Here is a 21,322-nt window from a genome sequence, read left to right as displayed (position 1 = left end):
ATAAATATATTTCCTAAACTCCCTATTACTATTATTATTAGTCGCTCTCTATATTTTTCATCAATGAACTCTTCCCCTCAGTAATTTTTTTTTCCTGTCATTACTTCTCTCTCTCTTTTCTTCATATTATTTAATTTTCCTTTATTAGATAACACAATTCTGGCTGCACAGCATTTACCCCCCAGTCTCTATGCCTCACCAGAATGAACTGATCTCAACAACTGAAGCAAGGTCAGCTCGTAATCAATGACAAAGCAATGGCAGTCACTGCTGACCTTGAAGAAAGCTCCTGCCAAAGATCTAGCAATCTCCGTAGTATGAATTTCCCTTTCCTGATGTCAGTTTGAGTCTGGTGCAAATCAACTGGACCTCTAGGTATCCAGCAACAGTAATGTAATCAAGCAGGTTAAACAGTCAATCAGATTGACGTATTCTCATTGACAGCAAACTAAGAAGTAAAATGCATTGATATTCTTCACTTACAATTAAATTTCACAGGGAGTAAAATAAATGATTGAGACATACATGTGGGCCAGAATCTTTGGGTCGGTGAGCGGGGACGGGCGTGCATCCCAACATCACCGCGTGTCATTCAGATCCTTAGTTTGGTGGGCGTGCACCGGAGTTGGCTGCACACCCGCTGAACTGTCAAAGGCCTATTAAGGCCATTTAAAAACCAATTAAAACAATTAACTGAGCTGATCTTAATGTTGGTGGGTAGGCGAAGTGCCCAAGCAGCCTTCGCATTTATCATGAAACCTCATCCACGGGCGGGATGAGGTTTCATGAAGGTTTTTAAAGTTTAATAAAAATTATTAATAAAATTCATTGACATGTCCCAGCTCATGTGACATTGTCACATGAGGGGACATGTCTTACATTTTTTTTTCTTTATTAAAATTTTTAAAATTTAAACTAATCTCCCTAAGGCAGCTGTGTGCCTCATGGAGATTTCTGCGCTCTTTTGCGTGCATGCGCGAAAGAGCGCAGGCCCCGACACAGCCTGCTCCCCCCACTCACACAGGGAGCACTGAGCGCTTCCAGGTGTGTGTCGCACTGGGCAGGCCTTAATTGGCCCGCCCACGTAAAATGGCGGCATGCAGCCGATCGCAGGCAGTGATTGGCTGCGCGCCAGCCCGCGCCCGCTTTCACCCAACCTCCCCGATGGGGAGAAAATTCTCTCCATGGGATTAAGGTAGAAACTGAAATATCATAAACATTTTAAAAAATTTGAATTTTTTATCATAATGAAGAAATTTGACATCCCACACCTCAATCAGAAAGGTGTAACTTTCTCAGGTCTTTTACAATGGGACTAATAGCGTAAGAGGGCAAGCTTTTATCAGTTCCATGATTTCTACTTGATTGCAGTCTGGGGGCACTTGAACAGCACATGCTATAGCAAAGCATAAAATCATTGAAGGGAACATCTGAATTTCTGCATCTAACTGCACGTGTGCAGATTTCAGAAGTTGCTGTGGATTCGGAGGAGGAATGACAGCAACAATTTATTTTCGTCACCATTACTACTGCAAAATCCAGGTCAGCATAAGAGTTTTGTTCAACCCACCAGTGTATAATAGGGCTGGCACAAGAGTTCATGGAGGGACAATTTTAAGTGCATTTAAGTAGATGGCCATATTTCCATTTTGAATGGATAGTTTCTGGGACAAGAAATTAAGGAGGCAGGTGCCAACCTCCAAGGAAAATTGGCCTATTGAGGATCTTTTTAAAAATTCATTTACAGGATGTGGATGCCACTGGTTTGGCCAGCATTTATTGCCCATCCCTAATTGCCCTTGTTCAGAGGGCATTTAAGAGCCAACCACATTGCTCTTAAGTACAGCAGATTTTCTTCCCTAAAGGGCATTAATGAACCAGATGGGTTTTTACAACTATTGGCAATGATTTCATGGTCATCATTAGACTTTTAATTCCAGATTTTTATTCAATTCAAATTCCACCATCTGACGTGGTGGGATTCAAACCCAGGTCCTCAGAGCATTACCCTGGGTCTCTGGATTACTAGTCCAGCAACAATACCACTACACCACTGCCTCCCCAATCTAGTGAACATTGGCTGAGTGCCTCTAGTGCCTATTGTCAACAGTTTGTGCACATGTTTCCCAGCTCAGCTGCACCGTGGAGGTGTTATCACCTCATACATTGCAGATTTTGAGTCTCAATAACCGATAATACAAGCTGTGAGACCCCAATCACATTATATTCATCTATGTCCCTCTGTCAATATCTTCTTCCCTCAGTAATGATGAGTCAGGGCGGAATCGTCCCAGATTTGCACTAAGTGCAGAGCAGGTGGGAAAAAAAACATTTTAACCACTTGCCACAATGGCAGCTTTTCATGCCGTATCATTCCAATCCCACCTCATTAATCAAGCGTTCCTGGGAAACATGCCATTTTGATGGCGTGCGGGCTCTCATTCACCCGCCACACCATCACCTCTCTGCTCCCTTACACTGGGTGTCATATTTAAAGTGCAGCCATGTGAAGACCTCTCAGTGCTTCCAGCCCAGGACTGCTGCACAGAAGACATCACTCTGAAAGGCAAGAAGATGGCAGCCCCCTGATTCAGTGATTTGACCATTGAACACCTTTTGGATGCTGTGAAGGCCCACCGTGATGTCTGTACCTCTGCTCTGGGCAAAGACCAGCAAGCAAGGTCACCAATTCAGCATGGGAGGCAGTGGCAGTGGCGGTCAGCGCCAATGCCCTGCAAAAGAGGACAGCCACCGAGTGATGCAGGAGGGTGAATGGTCTCATCCTTTCTGCCAGGTTAAGTCACTCTTCTCATCACTCTCAATTCACACACTGTCATGAAACTAACTTTTTTTAAACAATATTTTTCTGGCTTATTGTGAAGTAGGTTTACGGGGGTGAGTATAGTTGGGTCTGTGTATGATTTGATTACATCTTGTAGTCAAGCAGACTGCAAGCTTTACATTATCAAAGAAGCTAGGTGCTTGACATGCTAATGAGTAAACATGGATGCTGGCTCATCATGTAAGATGTGAAGGGAATTTGCTTTTTCAGATAAATGAAGGGATATTTGGATTTCAAAGGGACCTTAGCCTGTTTACAACTAGCCAGACAAGCAAGGCAAAGGAATGTGCTTATTTTTCCCCAAGGTTACTGACAATATATAGTGGCAACATGAAAGTTTTTATATTATGAGGAAGATACAGTTTCAAAGACATATGAAACAATAGAATTTACATATTAAAAAGAGAGAAACATATATAAAGGAGAATGAAAGGTAATGTGAGAGCAGAAAGCTATGTAAGATCTAACAGGAGTGTGTGAAATAGGCTTAATGAAGCCTCCAGTATTTGTGCATAAGTCTGCTATCTAACTAAAGTGGAGCTGGAGAAAAGCCATTTGGAATTGCACTGCCCAGGGTTTTGTGTTAACTTGTTGAGTTTGTTTTAAATCTAAAATCTATTGTGGACCGTTGCCTTAAAGAAAGTGTAACTGAGAGTCAGCTTAATTAGCAATTTTAGGAGTTATTATAATAGTAATTGTAGTCTTATGTATGTACTTGACATTTTTTTTAAGAAATACTTTGATTTAATTTCTTAAAATCTCTAAAGGCATTGGTGGATTTATTACTTGTGAATTCAGTGCACACATCTCGTAATATTGGTCTGCCTGGCACGCATCATCTGCCACATCATAAGACACACTCACAAACCCATCACACATCCACAGGGGTCTCACACCTCAAGGGACAACACCACTAACTCTCACACACACCCTCACATCTCCATCAGGCTCATATCCTCTGGAGCTCGCGTCCTCATCCCGTACATGTCTCCGCTCACCACACAAACATTCCATGCAGTGCCATGTGTCCTGCTCACACTCTCTCATTTTTTTCATGCAGGAGAAACTGGCTCAAATCAGCGGAGAGAAGTCCCACATCAGGGGTAGAGTGGCCCACATTATGCCCCTCGCTCACTTTAAGGAGTGTGCCTTTGCGCTAACTGATGAGGACATGGACCATGCCTGTAGTGATGGTGAGGTCGATGGCAAACACCCATGTGAGGATCCTACACCACATCATCCCTCTCTCAATGCAACTGTGAGTGCTCTCTCTCCTGCTTTTGACTCTGCTACCATGCACTAATTATCTCTATTTTGGTTCACAGGGAGCTCTGCCAAGTGACCAACACTCTCAGCCAGTCAGTCCCTCAGCTCCAGCCAAGAGGCCTCCACCTCCATTGAAGAACTGGAAAAAAACAGCCTGGAAGACCCATCACAGTGCTTAACCACACCGTCTACCAGCGCAGAGACAAACACCTTGGTGGGACCTAGGTCTAGAGCAGGCTCGGGTTCACAATCTGGTGGTCACTGCACAGACACGTGTCCACAGTAGAAGGTGGCAAGTTCAACCAAGCTCCCCGGCACTCTTAAGTCTGCTGGGGAAGAGGCATCTGTGCTGTGTGAGTCAGATGATGAACCTCTGGATTCGGCCCTTTAACTCTTCATGAAGAGTTAGCAGAAGGCGGGGGAACATCCAGCAGAGCTGTTGAAAACCCTCAACAGAGTGGCACGTGAGTCAGAGGAGTGCATCCACCTGCTCTCTGATGAAGTGGTGCCCACATTGAGGTCTCCATGGAGAGGATGGTGGATGCCATGGAGACCCTGGTCCAGCAGAATGCGTAGATGTGCGCAGGCCTGCACTCCATTGCGGTAGGTATGGGTGAGTTCCTGCAATGGCAATGCGAGGGGGAAACGGGGCACCTTGGTGTCCCTCTAGGTGCTCCTTCCCCTCAAGGAGTCAGCTACCAAAGGGAGGAGGAGCAGCAGCTGGACACCCTGTGTCATTCACTCAGGAATCTCAGAGGCTGTCTGCTCTCTCTGAGTCTCCTGTGTCTGTGACCCCCCTCAATCTTGTCCTCTGTCACTGCAGAGGGAGCAGCTGTCCCACAGGAGGACAGCCAAAGCAGGTCAGGGTCCTCGAGGCCTCGGCTCTCCAGAGGACTCCAAAGTTATCAAAGGCAAAAGGGCCAAACATTGCACAAGCTGTCTCCACCCCTGCTCCGGATGTCAGGGCAGCGCCTAGAAGTCAAAGACCTAGAAAAGTTAAGAAATTCTCATCACAGTTGGTTGCACGGGTGAACACATTTTGTCATTTTAAAATCTGAAAATATATTCACTTTCACTGAATAATGTGCAATGGTGTCTTTCAGCCTCATTGACAGGCTTCACGAGTCACCCCACTGCTTTCCCCACCGTGCCCCCTTCCCACTAGCAGTTCAGCTGCGCGCAACCAGCCTACGAGTGATTCTGGAGGGAGAAGAGTGTGTGTGTGGCAGGGCCTTTAGGAGCCACATGCAAGCATTCTCCCATGCACGTAGACCCTTCACGTATCACACTCATCTCAATGTCCTGAGCATTTCCAGTGCTGTCTGCTGAGGGTCTCTTTTAGTTGTCCATCTGAGCTGACCTGCGTCTCCACCCACCCACTGATCACACTCCCATGCAGCACCTGTCCTCACCCACCCACGATTCTCGTTTCACTTTCGGATTTGCAAGCATGGTGCGTTTACCATTCTTCTTCAGGTCCCCCATCCTTTCCCCTCTCCCAGTCACCCATGTCCTTTCCCCTGTCACTGATGGCCCCCCAGCATCACCTTCCACCTCCCACCATCACCTACCAGCCACAACCCTTTTCTTTTAGGGATGCCCAGGTGAATGTGCACATTCCCTTTCTTCCCAGAAATCCCATCCCCATCCACATTAACCTCCCTAACTTCCTCCTTCCCACCCCCAGGGTCCTTGTCTGCCTTCAAGTCCCCACCAACCACCCTCACCCTCCCTTACACCGATACCATCACACCCTCACCCTCCCACCCTACTGCCTCACTCTGCCCTCAGTCATTCTCACCATTCCCTCTGACCACGCCCATCCTCAGTTCGCTCCCCAGGAGGCAGACATAGACACCACAGATCCCTCCCTTGCACATTCACCTGGACACCTCCCCCCCCCCCCCCCCCCCCACCTCCCCCCCACCCCCCCGGCTCCTTCCCTGCCTTGGAACTCCTTCTCCCCTTGAAACTCCATCCCCCTCCTGGACCCCTCCCTGCTGGACTCCTCCCCCCTCCCCTTAGTCCTTCCCATTTCCTGACTCCTTCATCCAACCTTACTCCTTCCTCCACCCTTACTCCTTCCCCTCTTGGACTCCTTCCTCCCCCTGGACTCCTTCCCCTCTCTAGACTCCTTCTTCTCACTGGAGTCCTTCCCCTCTCCAGGCTTCTTCCCCGCACCACCCCTCCCAAACTCCTTCCCTTTCGCCGTTCTGCCCCCTTACACCTACCTACCCAGTTGCTGTATTCCCCCTGTTACTCCCTCCTCCCTCCCATACTTCCCCACAAACCTCACCTCCTGCCCCGACAACTTCATTCGCCCCCTCCCAACCTCACCTCCCGACACACTTTCCTCTCCCAATCGAACCTAGACCTTCCTTTCCCACCCCCTCCGGTACATCTTCCTCTCCCACTCACAGCTGGACCTTCCTCTCCACTCCCTCAACGATCATTCATTGCAGATCATGGCCAAGACACTGAAGTTCCAAAGCAGACCCTCATCAATGACTTTCCAACTTCCGTGAGCTGCTTCGCGGTGGAGCCATGTCTATGAGAATCTACCCAGCATGAGATGGACATTCCTTCAGGGTCCCATTGCTTTTGGGCTCCAGTATCTTCTGCTCCTCGGATGCCCGTGATGTGAGCAAGGCCCTGACAGTAAGTCCTGATTTCTGCCCGTCACGCGTGTCAAGACATGTTGTGCACCGGCGTGATTTCCTGCCAATGTGGATGGTAAATTTGACGTGGGGGGATGATTCCGGCGAGCTGGGCTTAAAATGATATGCTGATGTATTACAACGAAGTTCCCGACATTCAACTGCAGGAAGCGAGGCCCGTCATTGACAGGCAGAGTGAATGATTGCAAACTGGTTTCACAACGTTGTGAAAACGATTTCTGGCCTTCTTGCCATATTGACCACTCCTGCCGTCAAACACGCTCGATGCTAGCGGGCATGGAAAAATTCCCCCTTAGTCTCAAGCTAGTTGTGTTAAAAATATCCCAAAGCAAAACTTTCTCCCTAAGCACTATTTCATTATTTATACTACCTTCTGAATTTTTGTCTTCTTCACTGATTTCTGACAAATGGCCATGGCCCTTTGGTTTATTGACACAATTTTACAAAATACCCTCTTCATTGTTTATCTGAATCACTAGGACAGATAGTACGCACACTGCATGGGCTCTATAAGCTGATCACACTGAATAACTCAAAATCAGTGTGGATTTGGGTGTGTATCTCATGACACACGGAGAATGTCAGGATCACAAAGTTGTACGCCAGTGAGGAAAGATTATTTATTCACCGGAATTTAGAAGAATGAGAGGTGGTCTCATTCAAATATACTAAATTCTTACAGGGCTCGACAGGGTAGGTGTGGATAGGGTGTTTCCTCTGGCTGGAGGTTCTAGAGCTAGGGGACATAGAGAATAAAGGGCAGGCCATGAGATGAGGAGGAATTTCTTCACTCAGAGAGTGGTGAATCTTTGGAATTCTCTGCACCAGGGGGCTGTGGAGGCTCAGTTGTTGAGTATATTCAAGACTGGGATCGATTTCTACTTATTAAAAACATCAAGGGATATGGGGATGGTCCAGGGAAATGGTGGTGAAATAGAAGCTCAGCCATGATCTCAATGAATGGCGGGGCAGGCTCGAAGGGTTGAATGACCTACTCCCGCTCCTATTTCTTATGTACTTATGTTCTTATCCACTGGAAACTGTTGCAATTGCTCAAATGTGAATTAAGGGTGTCAAAAAAGTAAAACGTTCCATGCAGCAGATTTGTCAGCTGTACAATATTAAGAAGGAATGTGATAACATATTCGTATGAAATTCCTATCTGCTATTTTAACAAAGGCAACAACAAATATGCTACTTTTAAAATTTATTCATTCACAGGATGTGGCCATCATTAGCGAGGCAGCATTTATTGCCCATCCCCAATTGCCCTTGAGAAGGTGATAGTGAGCTGTCTTCTTGAACTGCTGTACTTGGCTGAGTGGCTTGACAGGCCATTTCAGGGGGCAGTTAAGAGTCAACCACATTGCTGTGGATATGGAGTCACATGTAGGCCAGACAAGTTAGTGAACCAGATGTGTTTCTACAACAATCAACAATGGTTGAATGGTCACTATTGCCAAGACTAGCTTTGAAGTCCAGATTTATTAATTGAATTTAAATTCCACCACCTGCCATGCTGGGATTTGAACCCATGTCTCCAGAACTTTAGCCTAGGCCCCTTGATTATTAATCTAGTGGCATTACATCACCATCTACTAATAATACACAGCACAACTTCAGCTTGGAGATGAACATCTGTACAAGAGACAATAGCCCAACTAACCAAATCCTGCTCCAGTTGGTTAATATTTCCAAGTGGCTGATAAACACGAGAGAAAAATATTCTGCAATTATCCATTTTTTCCAAAGTTCTAAATTGTATGCATTCTGTTTTTTGCACAGGGTCTAATCTACTTAATACTATCACAAGCTGCAGAGTACAAATAGACTCACTTTCAAACATTAACCAACCTTTCACTTTAATAAGCATCAGAAAGCTCACACATCTGTCCCCTTTCTGTTTCTTTTGTAAAGTATTATTTTATTATTGCATGAAAACCTCCAGCGACATGCTGAAAAAAAATAAAATATTTGGCAACTTCAGCGGACAAAGTGTTACCACAAATGATTGCATGTCTTTTGATTTTAATTGCAATCCCATTTTACTCAAGGCTCAAATGCATCACTTAAAATATAGTGGAGAAGTGATTTTTTTTCCCTTTTTCCTGAAGACCGACAAGGCCACTTAAAGCTCATGATACATTGAAAGGAGCAATCCAACTCAAATATAAATCATAAGTTCTTGAAAGCAAATTACAAATGAAGATAATAGGGCATTGCTCTGCAACTATAGCATCAGCCAATCCATCTCAGGCTGTTTCTTTTCAGACAAAATTGCAGCAGCTCTGTTATCATCAGTAATAGTGCAGCTTGATTACAAGGTTACAGTAAATAATCCTTTTACATGACATCACTGAATAGAAGAGTACAAACAAGGCTCATCCACTGAAGTCAAACAGAAACACAAGGCAGGATACTTGGCCTTTCCTGTTTCTTTAACGATTGGTCCAGTGCTTATTTATTTTCTCTTTGTCGATACTTCATAATCACGAGCAGCTCTGCTAAAGCCTTAAATTGCTTTTGTCATTATGAGCAAATAGCTCATTGTACATGATTACAAGTTTGACATGTTAATGATAACTACAACACAAATTACAACTGAAGAAAGCTAGGGCGGAACACACTCCTAATTTATGGCATGAACTCAGGCATTTCCATAAGGATAGTCTCTCCTTTGCTCGCTCCCTTCCCCTCACTCACAAAGAAACATGGGTATGATTAAAGTAAAAAAGGCTGAGTTTTCTCTGGCCCGCTCCCAATTGATGTTCAAAAATGGATACAGCGCAGATGGAAAATGGCCAGTAATCATTATCTCCCATTCTGCTCATGAACAACACTGCACTGAACTTTGTTTATGACTTGTTTTGTGTCAGCACTTGACTGTGCCTGAAAAAGGTATAAAAATGTAAGTTGAGTGCAAGGACAGGTTTGAGGGCTTTGCAGTCAGACTTCAAAACACAACGGGTGTAAATCAGGAGCAAACAAGAAGCCCCAATAAAAACAGAGTGCAGGATCAGACCACACGGACTCCTGCCTGGGGCACTGCTGCCATCGCATCCAGGGCAGACCAGCATGAAATCAAGCAACAACTACAATTGGCATTTATATAGTAAAATGTCCCAAGGCACTTCACAGTAGCATTATCAAACAAAGATTGGCACCAAACTACATTAGGGATATTAGGACAAGAAAAGATGCAGCTTTTAACGAGTATCTCCAAGGAGGAGAGAGAGCTAATGAAGCAGAGAAGTTTATTCAGGTAATTTCAGAGCTTAGGGATTCTTCAGCTGAAAGCATGGCTGCCAATGATGGAGTAAAGAAAATATTGGTGGAGTGTAAATATTGTGGAGGGCTGTAGGGTTGGAGGAGGCACAGAGATAGGGAGATATGAGCCTTGGAGGAGTTTGAAAACATGGATGAGAGTTTTAAAATTGAGACGTTGCTGCACTGGATGACAATGTAGGTCAGCGAGCACAAGGGTGATAGGTGAATGGGACTCGGTGTGATCTAGGAGAGAACAGAGTTTTGAATGAGACCTCAGTGTGTGATGTCAGCTAGAACAGTGATTCCAGGGGTAACAAAGGCCTGGATGAGAATTTCAGGCCAGATGATCTGAGGCAGGGGCGGTAATTGGGGAACGTTATGGAGGTGGGAGTAGCAGTCTTGGTGATGAAGTGGATGTGGTTGGAAGCTCGGTTCAGGATCAAATAAGGTGCCAAGGATGCAAATAGCCTAGTTCAGTCTCAGAGAGTTGCCAAAGAGCGAGTTGGAGGCGATGGTGAGAAAATGGAATTTCTGCTAGGGACCAATGACTAAAGGGGATAATATTGAGTAAGGAAGGAAAATGGGCATGGGGATTGTAATGCATGATTCACCCGCACCTGTTTGTTCTGATGCAGGCAGCACACAAACTTTTACATGTTTGCAATGTGTAGCCAGTGCTAAGCGCACTGTTGAGTGCTTACATGCCTGAGTAAGGAGCACAAAATCATGAGAAGCTAACACAAGTTCATACTAGCCTGCCTTCAGAAAGAAGAGGTCATTTTAGTGGTACAGGAATTGGAATTCATTGCACAAGTGACTTTGTCTTGGGAAAGCTACATGAATAGCACAACATGGCAGAGAATGGACTTTAAAGTTTTCAGGTGTAGTACTGCAACTTTGGTGCAGGAGGTGGACAGGAGAAGAAGAATCCTCTGTCCAAAAGGAGCCAGGAGGCCCTCCAGATCAACTCTGAGATGGCAGTGGAATCAGATAGTTCCGAGGACCTGGAATCAGTGCTGCAAAAGTTCAATGATTTCACATGAGTGGTCAAGGTCAGTGAATGCATCTTCAAATGTCACATTCCACCAACTACATTACTAGCCACATACACAGCTCAATGCATCATATCCCTAACACTCAACTACCAACAATCTTCATCAAACACAAACTAACATTCACAGCTCTACCTCACCCTCACACACTTAGTATTGCTGCAAGCCTCAGACCCACATCTCATAACTTGCACATACTGTCACATATTCAACCATGACAGCCAGATCACTCAACACATTGCACAACTCTCACTGACACACTAACCTCTCTTTTGCAGGAGAAGGAGGCACAGAACTGGAGCTAATCACTGGGGAACAGATTTGTCAGCATGACATTATCTCCACAGAGAAGATGGTGCTTGCTATCATTAGAGCAGTCATAACTGAGAAAGTGGCCAGCTGTGGAGCTGAAATCATTGAAAGTGGTGGTATGCTCCTACATAATCCACCTTCTCAAATCCCAATTCCCCTCATTGAACCAATCTCTTCTGCTTCCCAGGCTGCAGATGGTGTAAGCATGCGCCTTGTGCCTTCCCACCTCCCCCTCAGCACAAACCTACCCTTGTACCTTTATTCCTTTCAGATACTTAAGAACTGCCACAAGTCCATGCCGAGGTGCAGCAGCATAAGGAGCAGGAGACTGATGACAATGAAACATCCTCACTTGATCTCACACTTATAGCCACTAGCTCAGATACTGCCATGGTGCGTGCCTTGGAAGGTAGCATAGAGGTAAAATATATGGTGAGTGACTGGGCACAAGTGGCCTGCAGCCCCGTCCGGGGAAAAGGATAGTGCCCATTTCATCAGAGAGTGAGATTGCACACACGTTCTGCTGCAAGGCACTCAGATGAGGACTTTGATCGGGCAGCATACAGGAAAAGGCAGATTGGTATACGTACAGAAATGGATGTACATTGGTTGGCCTGCCAGAATGCCTGAGGTCAAGGAGCTAGCAGAAGACAGTGCCAATTTAGCGCAGGACTTTGTGCAAAACTTGGAATCCATCCTTTCCAATGTGGAACTGGTGGTCACACTTAGGAATCCATCCATGATGGCTGATGTCTCAGCTTCCACTACAGCATAAGCAGAAGCCACCCAGCTTCTGAGCACTGAAGTGGAAGCTCAGACTGAATTCGTGCAATTTCATCTTGCTGCCACATAAGCTTAGACCCCTACCACCTTGGATGCAAATACAAGTGTTCAAAAGAGCTTACAGAACCTCTCAGCAACCCAATAACCTGTTGTCCAACAGCTTACCACGATTGTTGAGGTACCGACCCGAGGTGTGGCAGTGGCTCCATGGAGCATGAACCTGCTGTCCACCCTCAGGATGACAGCATTCCTCCTCCCACTGTCACAAAACAATCATATTTTTCATAATATTATTGTGAGATATTGTAAGGTAGACTTCTGTTTGTGTGTATGTCGTTCTGTGTGTGGCTGATTTAATTAAATTAGAGACGATTAGACGGCAAGGTTGAAATTATCAAAAGAGTTAGCTATAAAAGGGCATTTGAAATGTTAATGAGTGAGCTAGGGTAAAGTCAGCAGATAGGGTGTGAATGAAATTTGAATGTGAAGATAAGTGAGAGATGTTTGGTTTTCAAAGAGACATGATAAGGGTTTTATAAGTGACAAGATAAATTGGGTAAGGTTATTCCGTTGAATTTTCCCAAAAGTGCTGACTATAATGACAACATTAAAAAATATATATATTATGGGAAAGTAAATCCAAAGACATGGGGGAAAAATGGGATTTACAAATCAAAGAAAGGGGAATATATTTAAGGAAAGATGGAAGGCTGTGTGAGGTGTGGCTGTGTCAGATCTGAAAAGCACACCGTGTGAAACAGACTTGGGGAAAAGCCCTTAGGCACTTTGCAGAAATCTGCTGTACCAGTGACCAATGTTATATTAAAAGCCTTTTGAATTCCACTGTCAAGTGGGTGCTTGTGGTAACCTTGCTGGATTGTCTCTTTAAATTTAAAATCTATTTTGCCTTAAAGAGAGTGTGTAGTTGGGAGTCTGGTTAAGCAGGAATTTTGGGGAATTGTTAAATGTTAAGCAACTGTGTAACTGTAATCTTTTGTGTGTGTTGTTTATTATTTTCTTTTGTTAATAAATATTTTAATTTTATTTTTAAAATCTCTAAAGGTTTTAGTGGACTCATTACTTCTGATTCCAGTGTAGAAACCTTCTTGTAATAAATATAAATTGCAAAACCATTGTGATAGCATAGCCAAGTTTCCCTTGCGGATTTGGTCAGCCAGTCAAATACCACCTGCTGTATCATAACACCACCCCTACCCTCTGTCAGTGTCCTTGCTGATGTCAGTCAGCCAGTCAGTCCTGCTGCCATTCTGCTCCATCCATGCTGAGGTGGTGTAGTCCTCCACTGGGCTTTCTAGGGCCAGAGCTACTTGAGGTCATTCTGCAAGGCCACCTGCAGTCTTCCCCACTGATAGTCAGCAGCCTTCTACCAGCCATGCTCCAGCCAGTGGGTATAGCACTGCACAGGAGCATTAGGCCAGGCAAAGGCACACAGAACACAGGCACTGAGGGAATGCACAAGGGTGATAATTTGACATTTATACATAACATTGGATTATTTGTTTAATTAAGTTGGTTTGGAATGACGCAGCTGTGTGCTTGCCCTGTCTGTTCCTCTCTGGCTAGAAAGAATGCAATATATTTCCCTCTTCTGGCATATAGCAGTGGCTTCTTTATACAGCAGTGGAAGGTGAACTGTAAGACGTTGGTGGGATTCAGATGTGAAGATGTTCATAGACACAATGCCTTTACCACCACTAACAGCATTTCCCTTGCCCTGCTCTGAGGCTACTGATCTGCCTGCCAGAGGTGGCAGATTTCAGTGACCACCTCTTAAAATGGAAGCGTTTCACACACTACTCTTCTTTGAGGTTGAGGTAAGAGAATTGGTCCTTGAAATCCCTAGGTGGCAAGACCCCCGCTGAGCACCCTTCCATCTTCCTTCAGGTCAAAGGGGATGGTGATTATTGCACGCCAGGCTGGGAGCAAGTGATCTTAGCAGGCACCTTGAAGTGAAAACAAGGCCATCAATATTACCACACCACTCCCTCTGAACTTCACCAACTTCAGGTAGCAGTACAACCTCCAAACATTACTACTAATTCAACAAGAGCCAGGAGAAATCAATCAGTGACTAACATGAAAGGAACTGATGTTCCCTTTAAACAGCACAAGTGGAAGGGCCTTCCTGCTGCTCAATACATGTTTAACTGTGTGTGGTTAAGAGAGGGCATTAGTTGGGACATTGAGGTTGCAAATAGCATTGCTAAAATCAAGTCAGCACTACATGCAGACTGACGTCATCACCTGCCTACTTTGCTTATGTCTGGTGCACGCTTCTAATGCCCACACTAACCTCCTCATCAGAATGGCAACTGGCACAACTGGCACCAGAAGGGAATGCATGGACGCCATTGTGCACTCAAGGCGGCACTCAGTGCCTCCCGTCTTCCTAATCCTTAATGGAGAAAATTTCTGCTCACCAATACTAGATATTGGATAAGAGCAGTGTGCCAAAATCATAGACAATCGAGCGGTTGAGAGAGGTGATGTTCAGGTAGAATTGGATGTCTTCAGCGTACATGTCATGGACCTGTCATTATGTTTTCGGACGATGTTGCTGAGTGGCGGCAAGTATATATGAATGCAATCCCACTCACCTGGACAGAAGAGGAGAGGCATTAGAGAAGGATGGTGTGGTCAACCATGTCAAAAGCTGCAGCTTACAGGAAAAGTGCTGTAAATTAACATAAGCATCACTGACACACAAATCACAGCTCCTGGCATACATTAATTAAATGTTGATCCTTATCTATTGTTATGATCCATATAGAGACAAATAACTTTCAAGAAGATATCTGAATTTTTAGTGACTGGAAGGAAAACACAAAAAGATTTCAAGTTTTAAAAAATTATTGTAATAAACAAACCAAAAGCAACATTGTCTAAATATTATTTTAGTAGGCAACTTAAACTCTAAACTACAGAAAAGATCCCTTATTTAACTTTTAATACAACAGAAAACCCTCCTCCTTGGTTATACTTTACTCTGTCCCTTAAGTGGGCACTTTATTTGCAGGAACCAGACCAAAGTCATTCTTAGCTCCCAAAGACTTGCTCTCTTTCTTTTCCTTTTGCATCCGGGCAACTCCTAATCCCGAAACTGACTTTCATGGTGAGGGAAAAATTGGAGATCCTTCTCTCTAGCCAAACTAGAAGAGTCTTCCAGCCTTGTTTAAATCCTCACAAACATAATCTTTTCAATCTGAGCATGAGCTTCCATCTGTGATTCATGTGGTAACTGACAGGGCTGGCATTTTCTCTGCTCAAGGCACAGGACTTTCTGCCTCTATCTTTCTCTGCTCTCTTTCTCTCTCTTGGATCCTTGCAGACTGATCTCTCTATGAGGTTCAGTGATTCCATAAGATAAACCTATAAGCTGATACTACAATTGCTTTCTATGGCCTGATCTTCTATCAAAGCCCATCTCCATGGCAATGTGAATCACATGGACCTAGTCTCTGGGTAGAAATACTGATCAACTATCTTCTAATCCCCCAACTCCATTCTATCTTGGAATTCAATAGACAGCATAAAGTATAATCATTTATAAAACCTGACAGCTAACACCACCTTGTGAACTTGGAGACTAACAGTCTATCCAAAGTCATCAAGCCCTAACCATTGTCTACAGGTGTGAACATCTTGCATCTTCTTCCCAGTAAAACAAGCCTCCTTTTAACCTTTAACATCCAAGCCACTCAGGCTTTTTGTCAGCGGAATTCATAGCAAGTCACATGGCATCTTCATTCCTCCATTTTACCCTAAATTAAAGACACAGTGTCAAAACATAAGAATCTTATATTCTTCGTATTTGTTACACTATCAGTTGTCCAATATAATAATTCTGACCCATTATGTACAGAAAATAACATCGTTCTCGTTGGTCTCATTGTGCTTTCTCTATACCTACCCCTTTAATGTACAGCATTAGTTTAAATCTCTGGAAGTAGCAGGATTTCCACTTCTCTTGGCAGTTGCCACCATTAATGGAATAATACACCCCTAAGCATACCCATGTGGCAACTCTTTTATTTTAATAAGCCTGAAAGCAAGACCAAACACTTAGGGCAGGATCGTCCCAGATTTGCGCAAACTGTGGTAGCCGTTGGGAAAAAAATTGTTTCTCCCGCCGGCCATAATGGCAGATTTTTGCCCCGTATCATTCCATTCCTGCTTCATTAATTATACAGCCATAGCAAACACATCGTTTCACTGGCGGGCGGCCTTCGATTTGCCTGCCACATCATTACCTTGCCGCTTCCTCACGCAGGGCGCCATATTTAAACTGCAGTTGCGTGCTCTCAATGCTTGCAGCCCATGATTGCTCTGGTGAAGACATGGCCCCAAAAGCCAAGAAGACTGCAGCCCCCAGACTCAGTGACGCAAGCCTGATTGTCTTCTGGATGCTATTAATGCCCGCCATGATGTCCTCTACCTCCGCTGTGGCCGCAGGAGGCCCATCAGTCTCACCACTCCAGCTTGCGAGGTGGTAGCAGAGGTGGTCAGTGCCAATGCTGCACACATGAGGTCGGCCATCCAGTGCAGAGATGAATGATCTTATCAGTGCCACTAGGGTAAGGCAACCATCTCATCACTCTAAATTCACACACTCACAAGGCCATCACACATTAGCTGGCAACTTACTCACTGCCAGTTCAAAGGACATCACCACTCATTCTGTCACACACACTCTCACATCTCCATCTGGCCTCATCTCCTCTGGACACTGTATCCTCAGCTCTCACCATTTTGAGGCTACTTGCATAAATCAGCATCGTCCCCCACGCGCACTCTGGGATACCCACCTTCCCCAGTACAGCCCTCACCCTGCAGCCACTTCCTTTGCCTGAGGCCACTTCTCCCCTTTCCCCAAGCAAGACCTAGGCCTGCAGCCATTGAAAAGTCACCACTGCCTTGCAGCTGGTAGGTAGAGACCTGCCCGTGAGCCCACCCCAAAAAGAGATGTGGTGCTGTCTGTGAATCCTGGCGCTGATGACCGTGAGTGCTACCCGAAGGAAGGTAGGCAAACAAACCTCGAAGCCTCAAGAGAGGTGCAGCTCGCCAGATGCACGGCACTTACGTAAAGTTGTGAATCACATCAGCATGCCCAGATGGTCCAGCATGGGGAGATGATTCCGGCAAGCAGGAAGAATTGAAATTAGGTTCTTGATGTGTGGCGGTGGAAAAAGTGGCCCACCATTGACGAGTGGAGCGAACGATCACAAACTGGTTTCACAATGGCGTTTTTTGGCTATCTCGCCATATAATCCCACCTTGCCATGACGCTTGATGCCAATAGGGCTGGACAATTCTGGCCTTAGTGTTGGCTTTCTTTGAAGTGTGCTTCCAGTCCATTCCATACTAGTTGCTAGAGAAGAAAGTTAGCTTTATATCAACATGCCATAGAACCATAGAACACTACAGCACAGAAAACAGGCCATTCAGCCCTTTTAGTCTGTGCGGAAATATTATTCCGCTAGTCCCATTGACCTGCACCTAGTCCATAACCCTCCAGACCTCCCCCATCCATGTATCTATCTAATTTATTCTTAAAACTTAAGAGTGAGCCCGCATTTACCACGTCAGATGGTAGCTCGTTCCACACTCTCACCACTCTCTGAGTGAAGAAGTTCCCCCTAATGTTCCCCCTAAACCTTTCCCCTTTCACCCTAAAGCCATGTCCTCTCGTGTTTATTTCTCCTAATCTAAGTGGAAAGAGCCTACTCACATTTACCCTGTCTATACCCCTCACAATTTTGTAAACTTCTATCAAATCTCCCCTCATTCTTCTACGCTCCAAGGAATAAAGTCCTAACCTGTTTAATCTTTCCCTGTAACGCAACTCCTTAAGACCCGGCAACATCCTAGTAAATCTTCTCTGCACTCTCTCAATCTTACTGATATCCTTCCTGTAGTTAGGCGACCAGAACTGCACACAATACTCCAAAGTTGGCCTCACCAATGTCTTATACAACCTCACCATAACATCCCAACTCCTATACTCAATACTTTGATTTATGAAGGCCAGTATGCCAAAAGCTTTCTTTACAACCTTGTCTACCTGTGATGCCACTTTCAGGGAATTATGTATCTGAACTCCCAGATCCCTTTGTTCCTCCACACTCCCAGTGCCCTACCATTTACTGTGTATGTCCTACCTTGGTTTGACCTTCCAAAATGTAACACCTCACACTTTTAATATTCACTTTTTCACACTTTTTCATATGCCAGCATATGAAAATTGTCAGATTAAAAAAAAACAGCTGATTCATTGGAGAGCATTTTTACACCAGGAGAAGGACAATTTCCAATCCACCTCCCACTTCCGGTTGACTAATCATGCTCTTAAGAAGTGGGTCAATTATTTAAGTATTTTAATGAGGCTGCACATCATTAATTTTACCTGATGTTTCCATTTAATGGCTGTCGGCCAGGTTTCTCAGGACTTGAAAACTGCAGCAGCTGGAGGGAGGCTAAGGTGGCTGGATCCCATGGGTAAGTGCCTTTCCAGCACTGTTTGCGGGCCATGAGGAGCAGGAGGATATCCCTCCAAATTTCCTCCTGTAACAGGGGAAAGAACAGACCTACAAGTGACTGTAATGGCATGTGTTTGTCAAAGGGATGCAGTGCATTTGGTGAGAGTGCCTAATAGGGAGAGGTATGAAAGTTCGTAAGGACGAGAGTGAGTCCGGTGATAGATAGATGGGATGTGAGGAAATGTATACAAAGGGAAGGATGGGTGCACTTCTAAGATAAGTGGGCATGAGGAGTGATATGATGGAGTAGGCTTAACAAAGCAGACTGAGCGGGTCTGGTGAAATGGACAGCCGGATGGAGGTGAATGTGCAATTGTACTCATCTTTCCTGACCTGATTAGGTCATTAAAGCACTTTCTGCACTGAACCCAGAAGTATGGTTCAACGCCCCTACTGCTGATCTCTTTGACCAACTCCAGCCATGCCTTCTTTGTGTCAGTAGTAGGTTTCTTCACCCCATTGCTGGGGAAGAGAACATTGCTCTGATTGCTCACTGACCCCAATAGCGCACTGCAATGCATCGAGTGATGCATTGTTCAATCATGGTGGAACTTTTTACCATCTTGAATCCATGATGAAACTTCTCTCTCTCTTTGTACAAACTCTTCACTCCTCCAAATTCTTTCTTTGGATTGGCCCTTTAAATACTCGAGTTGAGATCACAGCACATGGGTCCTCATCCACACTGCTGCTGTGCAATCAATGCTAAACCAAACGTAAAATATGGATGATGTAGCTGCATTAATCGGACACAGTCAAGAGCACTGAAACTCCTTCTGGGTTTCGCAGACAATACCGAACTTCTGCTCTGCCCCACCCTATTCCCAATGCACATCCGGATTAATATTAGGGTTGATGTTACTACATGTGGGGGAGTTCAAAACTAGGGACATTTTGATAAAATATTAACCAATAAATCCAATAAGGTATTAAGGATAAACATCTTCATCCAGAGATTGGTTGGAATATGAAACCTAGCTGTCATTAGGATTAGCTCTTAATAGCACAGATCCATTTACAGGGAAACTAGATAAGTACTTGAGGGACAAAGGAGTGTTAAGGATATGCTGATAGTGTTAGATGAAGTAATGTTAAAGGAAGCTTATGTAGACCATAATCATTAGTATAGACTAATTGGGCTAAATGGCCAGTATCTGATGTAAATTCTATGTAACTTTAACAGATCAGACACAGCCCAAAAATGGCTGATAAACACTCCCCTTGGTATTACTGTGCCCTTTAAATGAACTTCCACTTGACTTATCAATCCCTAGCAACCCTGTATGTCTGGTTTTATCAACACTGTTTACATTGGATGTCTGCATACACAAAGGTCAGAGAATTGCAGATAGGACATTTCTAGCCCAATTGGCATTTACAATGGAGCTCCTGCACGCTTACTTCACGCCAAGCCCTATCAGGAAAACAAATGGCATATATCCAATGAAGAGTGAAATCAACCCAGTAATATTGAATGCCCAGGTTTATTGAATAGTTAGATATTGCAACTCAGTTATTACTCTCACACAAACTCTTTGTTCAAAAAGTGTGGTTTTGTTGTATAAAGATGGCCTCTTCAAGTCTTGCTGAACTTCTGCTTAGTTCCCTTTCATAAATCCATTCTGCTGATTGCACTCTCCCTTTTTGTTCAGATTTGAAGCATAATTTTGGCCATGATCAGGGTGAAGGAAATGTAGGGGTCCAGAGGAAGGGGTTCCATTTAGCCTCCTCTAGATCCACAAGGAAACTTAATTTTTTTCTTTAAATTGAATTTATGAAATTTGTAGAAGTGCATTACATAACAGTTCAAATTTGACATTAAAAGTGCTATCCAGTTACAATTCTTTCAATACAGTATTTGACACTTCCAGGTGCCTCACCACATTTAGAATTATGCATTATATATTAATATATATATTTCATATCAAACATTTTCGGGTGTTTATAGCCAAAGGGGTTTTACACGATTTCCAGCCCCTTGATGGACTATGGCGGGAGGGTCTTAGACTGTGGCCTTTCCCAATTCAGCCTTTGTGGTTGCTGTCCCAAGCTTCAGTTCGCCCCTCAGCACATTGTCCTGGATCTTGGAATGTACCAGTCTGCAACACTCAGCCTTGGACGGCTCTTTGCACTGGAAGATCAACAGGTTCCAGGCAGACCAAAGGGCATCTCTCACTGAGTTGATGCTCCTCCAACAGCAGTTGCAGTGTGCGTCCATGAAAACGGGCTGTAGGACACTGAGCTGTGTGTTATGGAGTTGTTAATGATGAATGATTTGACAAAACCCGCTATCTCATTCCAGGCCTTCTTTGCAAAGGCACATTCCAGAAGGAAGTGAACGATGGTCTTTCCCCACATTATGGGGACAGGATCATCCAACAGGATCCACCATCTTTTTCTGCTGAGACTTGACGAACCTAAAATTTTGAAACTTAACCTGTTCAGGCCCATGATTTGAGACCTGACATGAATGGCTTGACAGGGAAGCCATCACTTCTCCCTCACACAGCCCATCAACTAAAATTGCAGGAAAATGAGAAACTGTTGGAATCACTCAGCAGGTCA

This window comes from Cetorhinus maximus, chromosome 7 (genome assembly GCF_964194155.1).
Source record: "Cetorhinus maximus chromosome 7, sCetMax3.hap1.1, whole genome shotgun sequence".
Classification (NCBI taxonomy): domain Eukaryota; kingdom Metazoa; phylum Chordata; class Chondrichthyes; order Lamniformes; family Cetorhinidae; genus Cetorhinus; species Cetorhinus maximus.
The sequence above is the reverse complement of the archived record's forward strand: the minus strand, read 5'-3'. Positions refer to the sequence as shown.